Source organism: Mesoplodon bidens (genome assembly GCF_964165515.1).
Source record: "Mesoplodon bidens genome assembly, chromosome: 3".
Taxonomy (NCBI): domain Eukaryota; kingdom Metazoa; phylum Chordata; class Mammalia; order Artiodactyla; family Ziphiidae; genus Mesoplodon; species Mesoplodon bidens.
In genome coordinates this window covers 103,750,461-103,765,874 of record NC_138178.1, presented here as the reverse complement: position 1 = coordinate 103,765,874, position 15,414 = coordinate 103,750,461, and the positions used below count along the sequence as shown (strand labels likewise).

The 15,414-nt window shown below is 49.1% G+C and overlaps 1 gene segment (V, D, J or C); it reads right to left on the bottom strand.

The window, feature by feature from the left end:
- Positions 1-2,266: 2,266 nt before the first annotated feature.
- Positions 2,267-15,414, bottom strand: part of LOC308613784 (T-cell receptor alpha chain constant-like) — a 48,165-nt gene continuing 35,017 nt past the window's right edge. The window contains exons 2-5 of the C gene segment in view: positions 7,306-7,560; positions 5,733-5,777; positions 4,515-4,622; positions 2,267-3,662 (exon numbers count right to left, since the gene is read on the bottom strand).

The following is a 15,414-nucleotide window of genomic DNA, read 5'->3' as shown; positions in this document are numbered from 1 at the left end:
AACAAGATACACTTTCCATCCCAAGGAGCACATAGTTGAATGGATTTTTTTGCTTAGATGTTACCTGATAACTAAGGTGATATCTGTTAAAGGCTTTACATGTGACCCCAGGGAAGTTGGATTCTATGGGCAAACCAAGAAGATAAACAATCCTTTGAGACTCAGATGGCTGCCTCTCCAATGGTGGGTCAGGGCAGAGGGGTCACTCTCGTGGAGCTGAAGACCCCACCCAAGTGTTCCTGAAGCACATACTGGCTTAGCCTGCTCTTCTCTTGACTGGACTGTGATTTCAATTGTACTCAGAGGGAAGGTCTCTGGGTGAAGTGTCAGAGAGTGTTCTAGAATCTTAGGCCTGGGGTCATGAGAAGTCATTTGGTCCATTCTTCTGCCTCCAGGGTTGGCCTGTGCTTAAAGCCTTTTGGAGCAGTAGAGCGTCTGTCCAGAGAAATGTGTTCTACAGCTGGCCTTGGTGACACACTCCCCCCCTGGGATGGCATGGACTTCCCTCCTTGAGGCTGGTCCCTGCTCATGGTGACTAGGGTTCTTCAGGGCTGGGCAAGTCTCAGGGAATTGATGACCATGTCTCCAGGTTTCCTCAGCAGCCTCTTCCCTCCACGCTGAACAATGCCGTGTCCCTTACTGCACCGAGGGATCTGCTACAGTGGCCCTCAGCCCGGTGCTGACCCTCCTGGTGGGCGTAGGCACCCTTCCCCAGGCCCCCTCACAAAGGCCACTTTAATCCCCTCTGATGCCCCCGGTGGGGCCTGGGCCAGACATGAGAACAGAGTGGACACAGGTGAGTGGACTCTGCACCACCCTCACACACCTGCTTGCTCTTGCTCTGCCCTCTGGCTTGGCCCCAGTTGGCTTTAGGCTTAACAGCCTCAGACTTGAGAGAAAGTTCTTGCTGGGATTGAGGAGCCTCTTGTTTGAGATGGAAACTGCTCAGGGGTGGTGCTGACCCTGCTTTCCAGATGGCCTCTTACCTGACTGAGACCTTGTCACCCTCAGCTTGGGCTGGGCCTGGAAGGAGTAGGCCTTGCTCCCTCCGTGGGTCTGGGAGGATCCCTAGCCACTGCTGCCACACCCCCTCATAGGTCCTTGGGTAGCTTTAGGGGTCCAGTGACCAAGGGGCCCTGCCACCTGAGGGCCCTGGGCTGGTGCGACCCCACGTGCTCCCTTGGCCTCCTTCAGCCCGGGCCTCCTCTGAGGTTCTTGGAGGGGCCTGTCTTTGGCCCCTTCACTGCCTTCCAGGGTCCCTGCTCCTGTCCCCTGCCCTAAGCCCCATGTCCCCTTCATCCTCAGCATCTTTGCAGCTAAACTCTCAGGGGCAGACTTGTCTCCTCAGATACTTACACATCCCTTGCCTGGATCTTTTGTGTACAGACCAAAGTGAATTACTATTTTAGGAGGAGGAACAAAAAGACAGACTAATTTGCCTGGGAGTTTTTCACAGTTGGTAAAGGCTTGCTCTGTTAACCCCCCCGCAAGCCCCCCAGCGGCATTTTCATTTAATATGGGGAAGCGAATGCTTTAATTAAAAGAAATTCCCAATGGTGGAATCTCTAGCACTGTGTTAGACAGATGAGGGGCAGTTTTTTTTTTGCGGTACGTGGGCCTCTCACTGCTGTGGCCTCTCCCGTTGCGGAGCACAGGCTCCGGACGCACAGGCTCAGCGGCCATGGCTCACGGGGCCCAGCCACTCCGCGGCATGTGGGCTCTTCCTGGACCGGGGCACGAACCCGTGTCCCCTGCATCGGCAGGCGGACTCTCAACCACTGCGCCACCAGGGAAGCCCGAGGAGGCAGTTTTGAGTTCCCCACAGGTGGTGCCTGTCCTCCTGTGTGTGAGAGTGACCTGCTATGATGGGATTTCCTCTGAGACCTTTCGCTTTAGTGATCTTTAAAGGCACTTGTATTTAGGCTGCACACGAGGCCGCTCAGAGAGAACTGGGGTTCCTGTGACTACCCTCGGGAGGGCTCCGGAGATGGACATGGTTTTTACTTCTATAGAAGCCAGAGAATCAGGCATGCAGGGAGTTGAGGCAGCCTCCAGTCCTATGTGACATAGGTTTTACAGGTGGTGACCCTGGAGCTCACCGAGGGGAGGGACATGCCTAGGTTACCTGTCGAGCTGGTGGCTCCATCCCTGTGATAAGAAGCGGCCTGAGTTGTAGCTGGAAGGATTTGCATGTTTCTGGCTGTGTGGTCAGAGACACACAGGTGAACTGTACAGGTATTTGAGGATGGGACCCTCCCCCGCCACTGCCCTGGGAATTGTTAAGCACTGAACTCCGGTCTTGATTATGGTAATTGTGAAGTGGATGGCTGAATGGTCTCTGAGGGGTGTTCCCATCAGCGTCCATGACCCCAGGAAAGATGCTCAGGCAGCAGGAGGCTCAGGAGAACCCGAGGGGCCCCAGGGGATCCCATCACCTGTGCTCTAGGTGAGGGCTTGAGACTCCTACTCTCCTTGGCTGAGTCCCTGGGCTTGCGGGGAGAGAGCTCATCTCTGCTTTTCTCATTCTCACATCCAGGGTGGTGGGAGTAGAAAGTGTGGCTAGGGTCAAAATCTTCTACCTGCTTCCCCCACTCCTAGACTGGGCACTCCAATGGGCTGGGCCTTGGGTTGGGACCCAGGCAGTGGTGGAATGGTGGGTGGTTCCCAGCCATGAATTTGTAGGTCAATGCACTGTTTCAACGGGAATCCAGTCTGAAAGGAAAGGCAAAGGAAATGTTCCTTCAGGGCAGGAGACAGTGGGTGGCCTTTTGGGGATACTTGCTGTGTGGTCGCTGTCTGTGGTCCCTGTTCAACTCCAGGTCATTACCACCCATGTACCTGGGCCTCCTGCTATGGGTGGCCCCGTGGAAGAGCAGGGACCTGAGCTTTTCAGCGGGTTCACCTGGCCCCCAGTGCAGCCTTCTAAGTGGAATTTTTTAGAGGTTTTTCCATGAAGAGGTGGACTGAAGCAGCTTGTTGAGTCAGGCTCCCTGAACGTCATCATGGACAAACGCCTTGGTTTCTTTCTGCCCAGCTAGTGATCCACAGCAGGCCGAAGACGATTCCGACCAAATCCAATCAAACAGGAGCACAGCCTCTGCTCTTCCAAATTGTTTTTAATGAAGCCATGGCAGCAGAATATACAGCGTGGCTCAGATACACAAGCAGAGCAGGGCCTAGATCATGAGATAATCTCCCCCACATCTTGGGAAAAAGGGTGATATGTATTTCTTTATGAACACTATGTAAAAAATATAAACAGCACACAACATTCTCCAGGAGCTAGAGCCCAAGAGAACCCACGGGGATCCATCCTTCAGTGGGACATCAAAGGCAGTCTCGGGGAGGGGCGGAGCAGGGCGGGAGTTTCCCCACAGCCAGGAGAGGCTGCAGCGGCCTCCGTCTTTGCTGAGGATGCCAGGCAGTGATGAGCAGCAGCGAGGGAACAGAGGGGGTGGCTACAGTGCTGGGCAGCTCTTCAGTGTCTTGATCACGAATATCTGGCAGGATCCAGTTGGTGGTTTGGCCAGTGGGGCCAGAGAGGTGGAGGGAGCCTTCTTGTCCACGGGGGCAGAGAGTGCACCTCTCTGCTTGAAGAGGCAGAGGAGGGGCGACAAGGAACAAGGGGAGAGGGAGCACGGGGCTCTCACGTTCTTGGAGACCTGGGAGGAGAAAGAACAGAAGTCAGGCTGCACACTGAGGAGGTGCAGGACAGTTAGGGATGTGATGGGGATGCCTCTGTTTGTAGAGTTCTAGGAGCAAATGGGTCCCGGCTTCAGTAGTTGTGGCACGTGGGCTCAGTAGTTGTGGCTCGTGGGCTCTAGAGCGTGGGCTCAGTAGTTGTGGCACACGGGCTTAGTTGCTCCGCGGCATCTTCCCGGACCACGGCTTGAACCCGTGTCCCCTGCATTGGCAGGCGGATTCTTAACCACTGTGCCAGCAGGGAAGCCCCCCGGGTTCTTTTTGATGGGATGCTCTTGTCAGTGGGATGTCCTGGGGTACTGGGGCCGAAGGGTCTGGAGACTCTAGCCAGGATTAGGGTGGATAATGAATACAATACCGTCTCACCATATTGGGGTCAGAGGGCCCGAGGAAAGGAATTGGGGGCTGCCCTTTTAGGATCTGCAGTGAAAGGGATATGATAGAAGGTGTGGGTATGAATGAGTCTGGGTCCTAAGTTTCTCCTAAGTTTCCCTCATTAGCTGTGTGGCCCTTGATATTACTTGGCCTCAGTTTCTTCATTTCCAAAATGAGGACAATAACAACGGTTCCTCATACTTTGTAGGGGAGACATGGCTCAAGCGAGGTGACTCATGTCACCTGAGGAGTATACTGTGTTTATCAAGTGTTTTGGGCCATTGCTATTAACAAGGGGAACTCCTAACAGGAAAAAAAAAGGAGGAGTCTGGTGGGCCCAGACTTAGGACCTAAAAGCAAGAGGCTGGGGGAGGTTAGCTTTGGGGACCCACCCCCAGACCCCCAGACCCCACCGCCCGGCTGAGATGCCGGCTCACCTCAGCTGGACCACAGCCGCAGCGTCATGAGCAGGTTGTACCCGACCACTTTCAGGAGGAGGACGCGGAAGCCGATCACTGACAAGTTTTGGAAGTTTAGGTTCATATCTGCAAAACCAAGGGGCCACAGCGGTCACGGGCACAGGTCTGCACAGCCCCCATGACACTGAAAGCAGGGTGGGGAGTGGGGTGGGCTTCGGCGCCTGGATCTGCCTCTCCCTTTGAGCTTTGGTGCACATCCCCTCATACACATATTTGTACATCCCTCCAGGGTCAACAGCATTTCATTTCCAAAGGGAAACACTGACTGCATTTACTCTTTGTTTTATTTCTGAGCCCCTCCATGGATGGGGATGGTGGGTGCTCAGAACTTATCACACGCAGCCCCCTGGGTCTGGGCCCCTTAGTGAGAATCTAGTGGCTGAACCACAAGACGGATGACTCAGTACAAATGGCTCAAATGGCAATGAATATGGGCCCAGGGTGGGTGGTGAGGAGTGGTGGGGATCTTTGAGAGACAAGGTCACCGCCTACACGAGTTCTGTTGCTCTTCTTGAAAGAAGGCAAAACCCCCTGGCTATGGAGGGAAAATGTCTTCAGGGTGACCTGGTTAGTCTAGGGCTACACAAAAGCTGGTCAGAGATTTCACACCTGGGCCACCCAGAAGCTCTCTTGAGCTGTGCTGACAGTGGAGCTATTGAAAGGAATACACAGGCCTAGGAGTGAGTCACTGGTCTAGCAAAACTAGACTCATCCTCAAAATACTTAGAGTGGAAAAGAAAATTAGAGATAGTGAGAGGAATCTAGGGATTTAAGAATGTCCCCAGGGGCTTCCCTGGTGGCGCAGTGGTTGAGAGTCCGCCTGCCGATGCAGGGGACACGGGTTCATGCCCCAGTCTGGGAGGATCCCACATGCCGCGGAGCGGCTGGGCCCGTGAGCCATGGCCGCTGAGCCTGCGCATCCGGAGCCTGTGCTCCGCAATGGGAGAGGCCACAGCAGTGAGAGGCCCGCGTACCGGGGTGGGGGGGGGGAAGAAAAAAAAAAAAAAAAGAATGTCCTCAGGCAGCTCTGACCAGGGCTCGGACTGCTGTTCTTGTTCCTCAGAACTTCGTTCCTAGATCCACACATTCCTTCTCATCACCTCTATCCCGTCCCAGTAATTGTGGGTTCATCGCCTCCACAAACCTGTGTGAGGCCAGGATAGACCCCTCCCTTACCTGTTTCAAAGCTTTTCTGTACTATCTTGGCATCACAGGGAATTCCTAAAAGGAACAAACAAAGAAATTTTTCTTAGAGTCCCGAGCATGCTGGCTCTCCCACCCCAGAAGCTGGGCTGCTGAATGTCTCCAGCCTCTCCGTTCTTCCTTGTGCAGAGATCTGGAGAGAACCTGTCCCATATGGGCACCTGCTGGGATGAGCCACTGACCCCTGAAGGACCAACACCCTGGCTTCTAGGCACCATTTTATTCACTTAATGAACACTGGTTGTGCTAAACGCATGTTACATGACACAAGGCCCTAAGGAGCTGTTAGACCCTGCCCTTGGGCGAGTTCCAGTCTGGAGTCTGATAGAGGAAGTAAGACAGACACAGTGACAAGTGCCATGAGGGGTATAGATGCTTTCGTGTGTTCCACAAAGTTTTGACCCCTGCATCCCAAATTTGTTTGTTTGTTTTCTCTGACTCAGTAAACAGCATTACCATTGACACAGCTGCTCAGAAATAAAATCCAGCCACCTTCCTTGATGCCCTCTTTTCCTTCTCATCCCTGCATGGTTCTACCTTTGCATCCCAAATAGTGTTGGGCATGGGCATTTAACTCCCCTGCCACAAGCCCGTCCTGGCCTCCATCATCTCTCTGCTGCAAGGGCTTCTTTTCTGCTTCTACTCTTGGCTCCTACAATCCATTTTCTACTCAGCGGTCAGAGTGATTTTTAAAAAAAGTAAATTGGATGTCATTACCCTGTTTATAGCCAATCAAAAGCTTCTCATTGTACCTAGAACAGTGTCTCCCTCTCATGACGGGTGAGGCCCCGTGATGTGGCCCTTGCCTATCTCTTCCATCTCATTTCCTCCTGCCCTTCTCCTTTCTCACTGAGCTCCTGGCTCAGGCCTCTATAGGGTCCTTTCTCTGCCCTTGGCATGGCTGGTACCTTCTCAGCCTTGAAATCTCAGCTCAAATAGCATTTCCCCAGAGGGCCCTTCTGTGACTTTTGTTCCTAAGGTGGCTGTTTCCCCAACTCCAAGTTAAAGCACGTATTACAATCTGGAGTTCTTTAGATTCCCACTTGCTGATGGTTGGTCTCCCCCAACCGGAATGGGGCTTGCTCAGGGCACACCCATCATCTGATGTGTTTGCTCCTCCACGGCAGCAACTGGCATGTTGTAATGCACAATCAGTGATCGCTGAGTGAATGAATGAATGAATGCGTGAGGTTAGGAGCTGGGAGAGACCTTTGGCAGAGAGGGAGAAATAAGGGGAGGGATCTTGGAGAAGTGCATCAGGGCAGGGCCTGGAGGAGCAGTAAGGGGCTGAGCGGAGCCAGAAGGGTGGGGACTCAGAGTGGGTGAGCCTCAGGGCCAGTGTGCCCCTCGCCTCTCCCCATCTTCTCTTTGCCCATGGGATTCACTGGTGCTCAGTAAAGAGAGGGGAGGTGGCTTTGCTGACAGTTGATGAGGCTGAGACCACCAATCAGAGCAGCTTTTAGATACCAAGGACCCGAGACCCGAGCACAACCAGGCCTCTCGAAGGAGGAGACTCAGCTTAGACCGGCACCGAGGCTGCACTCACCTAAGTTGGAGTAGAAGGTCTGGTTGAAGGTGTCTGCGCATCCCAAATTGGTCCTGCTGTCCCAAGCCACGACCCCGTTGCTCTTGGAACCCATGGCTCCCATGTCTAGCACGGTGCTGTCTGAGCTGAACTCCATGGACCTCATTATTTGTGACACATTGGTTTGAGATTCAAAATCGGTGTATAAGCAGACGGAGGTGTTGCTGGATTTGGGGCTTCTCAGCTGGTACACGGCAGGGTCGGGGTTCTGGATATCTGTGGACCCAAAAGACACGGGTTAGGAGATGTTCGTTTCCCTCCTTGCCCCAACCCAGGCCTGAGTCCAGATGCCAGTGATGGGCAAGAATGGGGCTCTGTAGGGCTGACAAGTCATATTTGTCAGGTTTTAGATGGGAAAGAACATTGTAGACACCAGCAGCTTGCAACAGATGGGACTCAGGGACAGGCACAAACCATGAGTCCTGGCCAAGAGGCCAGTCTCTTAGTGAATGCTCTCTGCCAGGCCCTGCCTGCCATTCAAGGAAACCAGAAATGCAGGGCTACTTAAGGATACTGCCCACTCTTCTGCTTAAGGGAACTTCTTCAAAGCTCAGTAGGCACAGTAAGCAACAACATAATTCTGGCAGGACAAAACGAGCGTAGAAAAGATGTCCAGCAAAGCAAACCATACGTCTTAGAATCTGGGGTGGTCTCCCCCACTAAGGTTGGGCATTGACAGGAATGTGAGCTTTATGATAGGCTGGCATGAAGTTGGAAGATCACCAGGAGATTTCTCTCACTGATAAAAGTTTTAGATGCTAAATCAGAACATCTGCATCCAAGCCCTGGCTCTACCATTTACTAGATACAAGGCCTTGAGCAATTCACACCAGCTCCTTGAGTGTCAGGAATTTCATCTGTCAAATGCGGATGTTGCCTCATCCACTTTCCTAACAAGGCTATTCTGAGAAGCCATGAGAGTTTCTCCATATAAATTATATTTAATAAACTGTGAAATACTGAAATAATTTTAGTAATTGTAGCTCTTGATACTACCAGGAGACTGCCATAATAATGTGCTACCGAGAGTAATACACAGTTTCTACTCTTCACCCCCCAGGGAAGCAGGAGTTGCTGGAGGCTTTTCTTTAGTGCTGAGAATGACTCTTCAGTGTTTTCATAGGATTTTGTGTTTTTAATGCAACCCTCAGTGTTTATTCTTTCAGACCTCTTGCCCTTGGAGGAGGAAGCAGAGCTTTGCCTGGAGGATTAACACGTTAGGGCCACCCAGAGAGTTTACAGCAGGGTTGGGACAACAGCTTCCTGCCCCTGTGGTTCTCTGCTGCCCCAGCTCCTCACCATGCGTGCAAAGTTTTGCAGACCAGTGATGCATAATGCACCCCACTAGCTGAGCCAGCCAGGGTGGCCTTGGCAATGCAGACATCCAGCTTGATACCAAACCAGGGGCATCAGCCCTTGGCATGGCCTTGGGATGGTGAGTCAAGGCAGAGCTGTCTGTGGTGGGGCTGTCCCTGGAGCAGCAGAGCAGGGGTGGGTCCATGGTCACATGTGAGCGACATCCAAACCTCTGGCTTCAAAGGATTCTGCCTGCTCCCCTCTAACCTCCATCTACCTGTGGGGCTGACATCACTGTGGGTTAAGGATCTATGGTGTAAATCTCTTCCTGGGAGGGGAGAGATGGGAAGCTATTAGCCAATACCACACTCCAGTGGATTTGTTAGTCATCAGCGGGGGTCATGGGTGGGACCGGCCCGGGGGGGACATGGAAGGGTGTGGAGGTGCTGAGAGAATGTGGCCTCAAGAAGAAGGCAGAGGCTAAGCTGCCACCAGACACAGGTTGGCCTTAGAGGGGGAAGGGGGTTACTGTGGGGGCCAGATGCCCAACTTTGAGTCCTGGTTAAACTCTCACTCAAGTCCTAGTGCCAGGGGGTTGTCAGGCTGGAGAAGGTCTAGACCGCACTGTCCAATGTGATCGTCTTTAGCTACTTGTGGCTATTGAAATTAAGACAAACAAAAGTCAAGTAAAATTAAAAATTCAATTACCCATAAACCTTCATTTTAAGAGCTCAGTAGCTACATGTGGCTGATGCCTACTGTATAGGACAGTGCAGAATGACAGAATATTTCCATTGTCATTGACAGTTCTATTGGACAGCATTGGTCTGGAGTGAGCAATGCCACGGACCATGAGGAAAGGCACCAGGGGCTGAGGGTGAGACTTAGAGCCAACTTGAGCTCTGTGAGGGGTGATACTGGGGCAGGCCAATTGTAGCTCAACTTTGCTAGTGAGAGATCAAAATGAAAGAGCAGTTAGTGAAGTCAGAAGAACTGAGGTGATTTTTAGCCTCTTTCAAGTCTTGTTTTTACCAGTTGATACCCTTTGGGCTTCCCTATGTGCATTTTGGCTGTTGTTTCTCCTGTCCGGCTTCCCTACCCCTGATTTCCTCTCTTACTCACCCTCTCCTGCTCCCCACACTTCCATCTCTTCTTTGAGCTCATCATCCAAACGACTTGTCTAAAACTTGGAGCTGATTGGGTCACTTTTTGTTCAAAATAATTCAGAGACTCCCTATTGCCTATACGATGATGCCCACACTTCCTGGCATGACATTCAGGGGCTGCCATGATCGGGAGAGCTTGAATTTCTTCTCTCAAATCCTTTATATGCCCTGTATGAGTACAGCTACACCAAACTCTTCACACTGGCTCCCTGGAATGTAAGCTCTGTGACAGCAAAGGCCTGTCCCTAGATTACTGCTGTGTCCCTGGTCTCTGCCACATACTAGGGTCTCAAGAAATAGTTGTTGGATAAACAAGTGGCCTAGTGATCATCGGATTTGCAGAATTTCTGCTAATTAGACCTTTTGGTCAAAAAAGCTGGATACTGATCCCTAAACTTGACTCTTTAAAGCCCCCTTTTACTTTTACGCCCTGTGTACCTCTAGCGACCTTTTTGTCTGAAAACAAAGAATGAGTCACTGTTAATTTGGAGGGCTTTAGGGGTCCATCTGCCAGAGCCCTGGGAGGAGAGACATCCTGTTTCACCTTAGCAAGATAAACGCCTCCTACCACTGATGACATCTCAGAAGGTAGCCTTAGCAAAACTGGATCAATTTTTCAGTGTGGAAGTCACCTATTCTAGTTCCTAACTGTTCATTTAAATTCAGAACTAACGGCAGAAGCACATGTCCGAAGGCTCTAGTGCATTAGATCCCCGGGGGCACAGCAGTGATCGAAAGCTCCCTTACCCCTAAATCTGTTCTTGGTAGTTAGGCACCAGGAACCCAAAATGTGAGTTAGCAGCACTGACTCTGAGTCTGAGTTCCACGGAGGCTCTGGTGAGCGTCAGGAAGCAGTGAGCCTGTGCAGACTTACGGGAGTAATGGAAACTCTGGTTCCCTTACCAAATTGCATCTGGGAGGCAATACCTCCATACCACTCTGAATGTCTCCATTACAGAGAGCCTAGGTTTCCCCTTCTCTGAGGGATGGCCTCTTACAGCCCACTGAGCAAGAAGGGGGAGGTCTAGGCCACAAGCCGTCCATGGAGAGCTGGCCCCTCTCACCTTCACCTCTGGTCTGCATTTCTGAATTGGATTCCCAATTTCCTAGTGGCTGGTCCTGGCCCTAATTGTCTGTATTCTCTCTCTCTCTCTCTCTCTCTCTTTTTTTTTTTTTTTTAAGACTTTGAAGCAAATTTGTATTTATTCATTTTACCATTTCAGAGAAATATGATATTTAAAAAATAATAAAAGTACTATATATGATCTATTATTATTTACTATATACCAAGTTTTGTGATCAATACTGTATTCTCTTGAAGGCTCTAGTATTCCTTTTCTCCATTGTTTATAAAGTTATCTTTGGCTTTCTCTCCATCTAACTTCATTATTAGATGTGTTTACTTGGCCAAAATCATGTGCCTTGTTCATTCCCAAGATCATGCCTTCTTTCTTGGTGTTCCTTATGCCTGGAAGTCCCCACCTGTCCTTGCTTTGCCCAAACAGATCTTACTCTATCCTTCAGACTCAACGAATGCTTTCTACTGCATCAAACCTTCTCAATCTAGGCCAACTTTTCAGCCGGGACTCCATTCCTCTGTATCTCTACTGTGCCTGTTGACATCATCAGCTGGTATCAACCAGCTGATACTAAAATGGTTTTCAGGTTGCTAAATTTACAATAGTTTGGTCCCTTTGGCTAGTTTTTATACTATTTGGAGACAGGTCAGGCAACTATCTTGATATCTTCATACTCAGTCTCACATTTTATAGATTGATGGCCACATAGAAGGCATTTAAAATTAGCCACTGAATGACTAGAGTAAAATTTTAATGCGTTTGACCTAGAGAAACACAGATCGATAGTGTGGCTTTTCCCGTTCCCAGAGGCCTCTGTAAGACAATTAGTTGTAATACCCACAGTTAGCCTTACCAAAGTAATACTAATATCTCTGGGGAAAAGATTAGTGACACTGGCCCATAGGGTTGCAAATGGTGCCACCTAGAATGACTCACCAAATATTATGGCCACTTGCGTTCCTTTCCCAAATGTGTGTTTATCGGTCATTCTTCTGGTATTCACACTGCAGGTGACACCATTACAGAAACTCACTGGACCTACCTCCTATTTCAGTAGCAGAAACACTGGTCTCTCACAGGGGACGGAGGGTCACACTCTTCAGAGGTAATACCTTCTGATCTTCTGTGTTGAGACTTTGTCTCTTAATCCTTCCCCTCCTGCCTTATCCTGCTGTAGTGCCCTCGGTTGGAGGTTGTGGTTTCCTTAAACCAAGAATTCAGTAGAGCAACCCCCCCCACTCAGGGCAGCAGTATCCTGGATCCTCTCGTGAAAGGTCCAGGACTCCTTGCCCATCACCTGACTCATGATTCTTCAGGTTGTGGCCCAAGGATGTTTCCTGAGCATTGAGCACAGGATGAGAGGATTTTCTGGGATGGGTGGAAAGAACCATTTGGGATCCTACAGAAGATAATACCTGGGCTCAACTCAGCATCTTGGACAAAGAAGAATTAGTTATCTATGTCCACCCTTGCCCTGCATTACTTACTTGGTTGGACACTTAGTCTGGTCCCTGCTCCAAAGTTTAACTTGTTACCACTGCCGAATCCCCACTGAGGGTAAGGTCTTTGCAATAACCTTCCTGATGTTAACCTGCTAAAGCCCACCAGACTTTGAGGGCACCATTCTACAAGGCACCCTGGGTCTTTGTTTCTTAGGTTTCATATTTCCCAGGGAAGTCATTCCCCTTTCCCTTTACAATAATGAAGTTTTAGTAATAACAAAGCCTTGTTGATGATGATGATAATTACTATTAATATTATTTAGTAAAGCTACCATTTATTGATTACTTGCTATATGCTGAGTATTGTCTTGTTATGATGTGGTTATTGTCATTTTGCCATTGAGAAAGTGGAGACTTAATTAGCTAGAGATGGTAGAGCCAGACTTTCCCCCAGGTCTGCCAGCCTCCCAAGCTGTGCTATGAACCCCACACCATCCTGCCTCCATGCCTTGTTATATTTGCCATTCAGATAGGGGTCTGGGTCACTTTTACCCTGGGAGTGGTTCAATGCTCTACTAAGCTCCAGAGAGGAAGATTCTGTGAGCAGGTATCCCCACACCATGCTCATTAGTCCATGCACAGAATTTAGCTACCTGCTGCAATAAAAGAGAATTTGTGTTTGCCATGAACTCATCTCTTTCCCCAAGAGCACTTAGCTTATTTCCTGAATCTTCAGATCATCTGGTGCTGACATTATCTGTTTTGCTTGAAAGCACTGAATATCTGCAACTCTTTTCATGTTTCTGTAAATGATTCTCCTCAGATTTTCATTTCCTCAACTGGCCCTTGGCACTTCTGTCTTTAGTATGAGAAACGGGAACATTTTAAGATACCAGAAGAGTTTGTAGAAATGGAAACGAGTGTTTCACATATCCTCGAGTTTACTGTAAATCATTGCTGGTTTTCTCATAGACAAGTTGTCACTTACTTTGCCCTGGTCATTTGCACCATAATACTCACATGGGCATACAGTCAGCCTGGTCCCCGCTCCAAAGATCAGCTTATTGTAGCCACCAGACAACACACACTAGGAGGGTGCTTTACAAGAACTCTAGCCCCCGGCAGGGTCAGCTTCACTCGGGCAGAAATGTCTCCTGTGCCTGTTTTACAGGCTCTTCCAAATTCCCCCTTTCTCTGGCACAAGAAAAAGTCTGGCCCACTGAGTCCTAATTCCTCAGCTTTCTGTGTAATAATCTCACAGACCTTTCCCTCCTAGCTGGCCTTGAGCAGGTCAGGCCTTCCTGGAGGGTGGATGCCCATTCTGGGCTCCACACTGGAAGTGAAGGAGGACAATTGGAAGGGTCTGGAGAAGAGCCAGGGATTAACTGGGAAATGAATCTTGAGGGAAAATTCACAGCACCGGCAATAGATGGAAAACCTTGGGTAGGGCTTAATTCATGGAAGGGAGGCCTATGAAAACTCTCCTTTTAGAAAGCAGTTCTATTAGTCTTTGAAGGCAGAGACAGAGAGAGACTAATATTGCCATAGGGATATCACATACAATGCACAAGGAGGACTGCTTAACTCTGAAGGTTGTGAGAATCAGGAGTGAGTTATGGATGGGGCCTGAGAATCTATTTCTCTGGAGGGTTCTAAGATTAGGGTTGACATTCATATGGGGACAAAAAAAAATCTCCAAAGTTTGAGAGTGGTTTAGACAAGTCCTTCTCAGTGAGAAATTCACAGAACTCTAGTCCTAAGTTTCTCTGCAAAAAAGATTCTAAGCTCAAAGAAGTTTGGAAAATGCTGTATAGCGTATTTCAGTCCTGAAGACCAACAGCGCACAGTAGCATTTTAAAGGCTCTGAGAAGTCTTACAATAAAGAAATTTAGAGCTTCTTAAACTTACTCGATTCAAGAATTTTTTTTCTTAAAACATCCTTTAACCTCTGTGAAACATGTACAGGTTTAGATACACATTCCCTGGAAATCCCTTTTCTAGTTCAAAGAATTTAAAATTCATCCTAAATTTCAGCCTAATTTTATCCTTAGGCTTTCTGTGTTCTGAATCTGTTTGTTCTCCTACCAACTCCTACGGACACAATTAGGGGCCTCATTAATGCTGGTTATTTCTTTCTAATCATTATGAAACAGCTTCATATGTAGCAAATTTTCCTGCCACTGTCAGGAATGGCTCGAAGGCAGATACGTACGTAGTCATTATGCAAGACCACATCGCCCTAACACTTTGCAGGGTTTACCTACTGGGAACAAAGGCAACTTTAAAGCCTTTCCCAAATGTGAATTTATTGGTTTTCTTTCCACACACCTTCCTACACACCTTAGAGCTGTGTACTTCAAAGAAGGTTCTGGTCCTAAAGGAGAAAAGTTTCCTTAGAACAAATGGAGAAAAGTTTCCTGGGTGGCGTCTCAAGTCGGGACATAGACTTCATGTATTTATCATTAGACCTCTCCTTTTTGCTGCTAAAACCCATTTGTGCTGCTTCCCTCTCAGGGTATTGTAGTTCTTATGCCTCTGAACTCTGGTTCTTTAGAAATATGATGGATTTCAGGCTTTCTAAATGTAGCCTGGACTGACCCAGGGCAGGGAAGAGGCTTTGGTGAAGTGCACAAATGAACAGATAAATATGGAGGAAGTTTTCCCCAGAGAAGTGGGCTTTCGCCCACCCACGCACGTTCAGATGGATTCTGTAATCTCCCGGTTTTGAAATCTAACAACTCTGTAGGAGAATACTTGCTACTGTCTAAACCAATATGTTCTAAATAGTTACTGTCCCTCCACTGAAGCCTTCCCTGAGTCTCCCAGCTAGAGGCATTTTTTCAACAATCATTTCTTAGGTGACACCTATGCAACAGGCATTGTGCTGGAGTGTGGAGGTGTAGGATGAATGAGAGAGAGTCTTGACCTAACAGAGTTTATGATGCAGTGCAGAATGCATGAAAGTACCAGACAACTAGGATAGGAGGTCGGGGATGCCTTCCTTTCTGCTATTCCATCGCAACTTGTGTGTACTTCCACTACAGTGTGGTGACACTGGGCTTAATTGTCTCTTTATACGGATGTTTA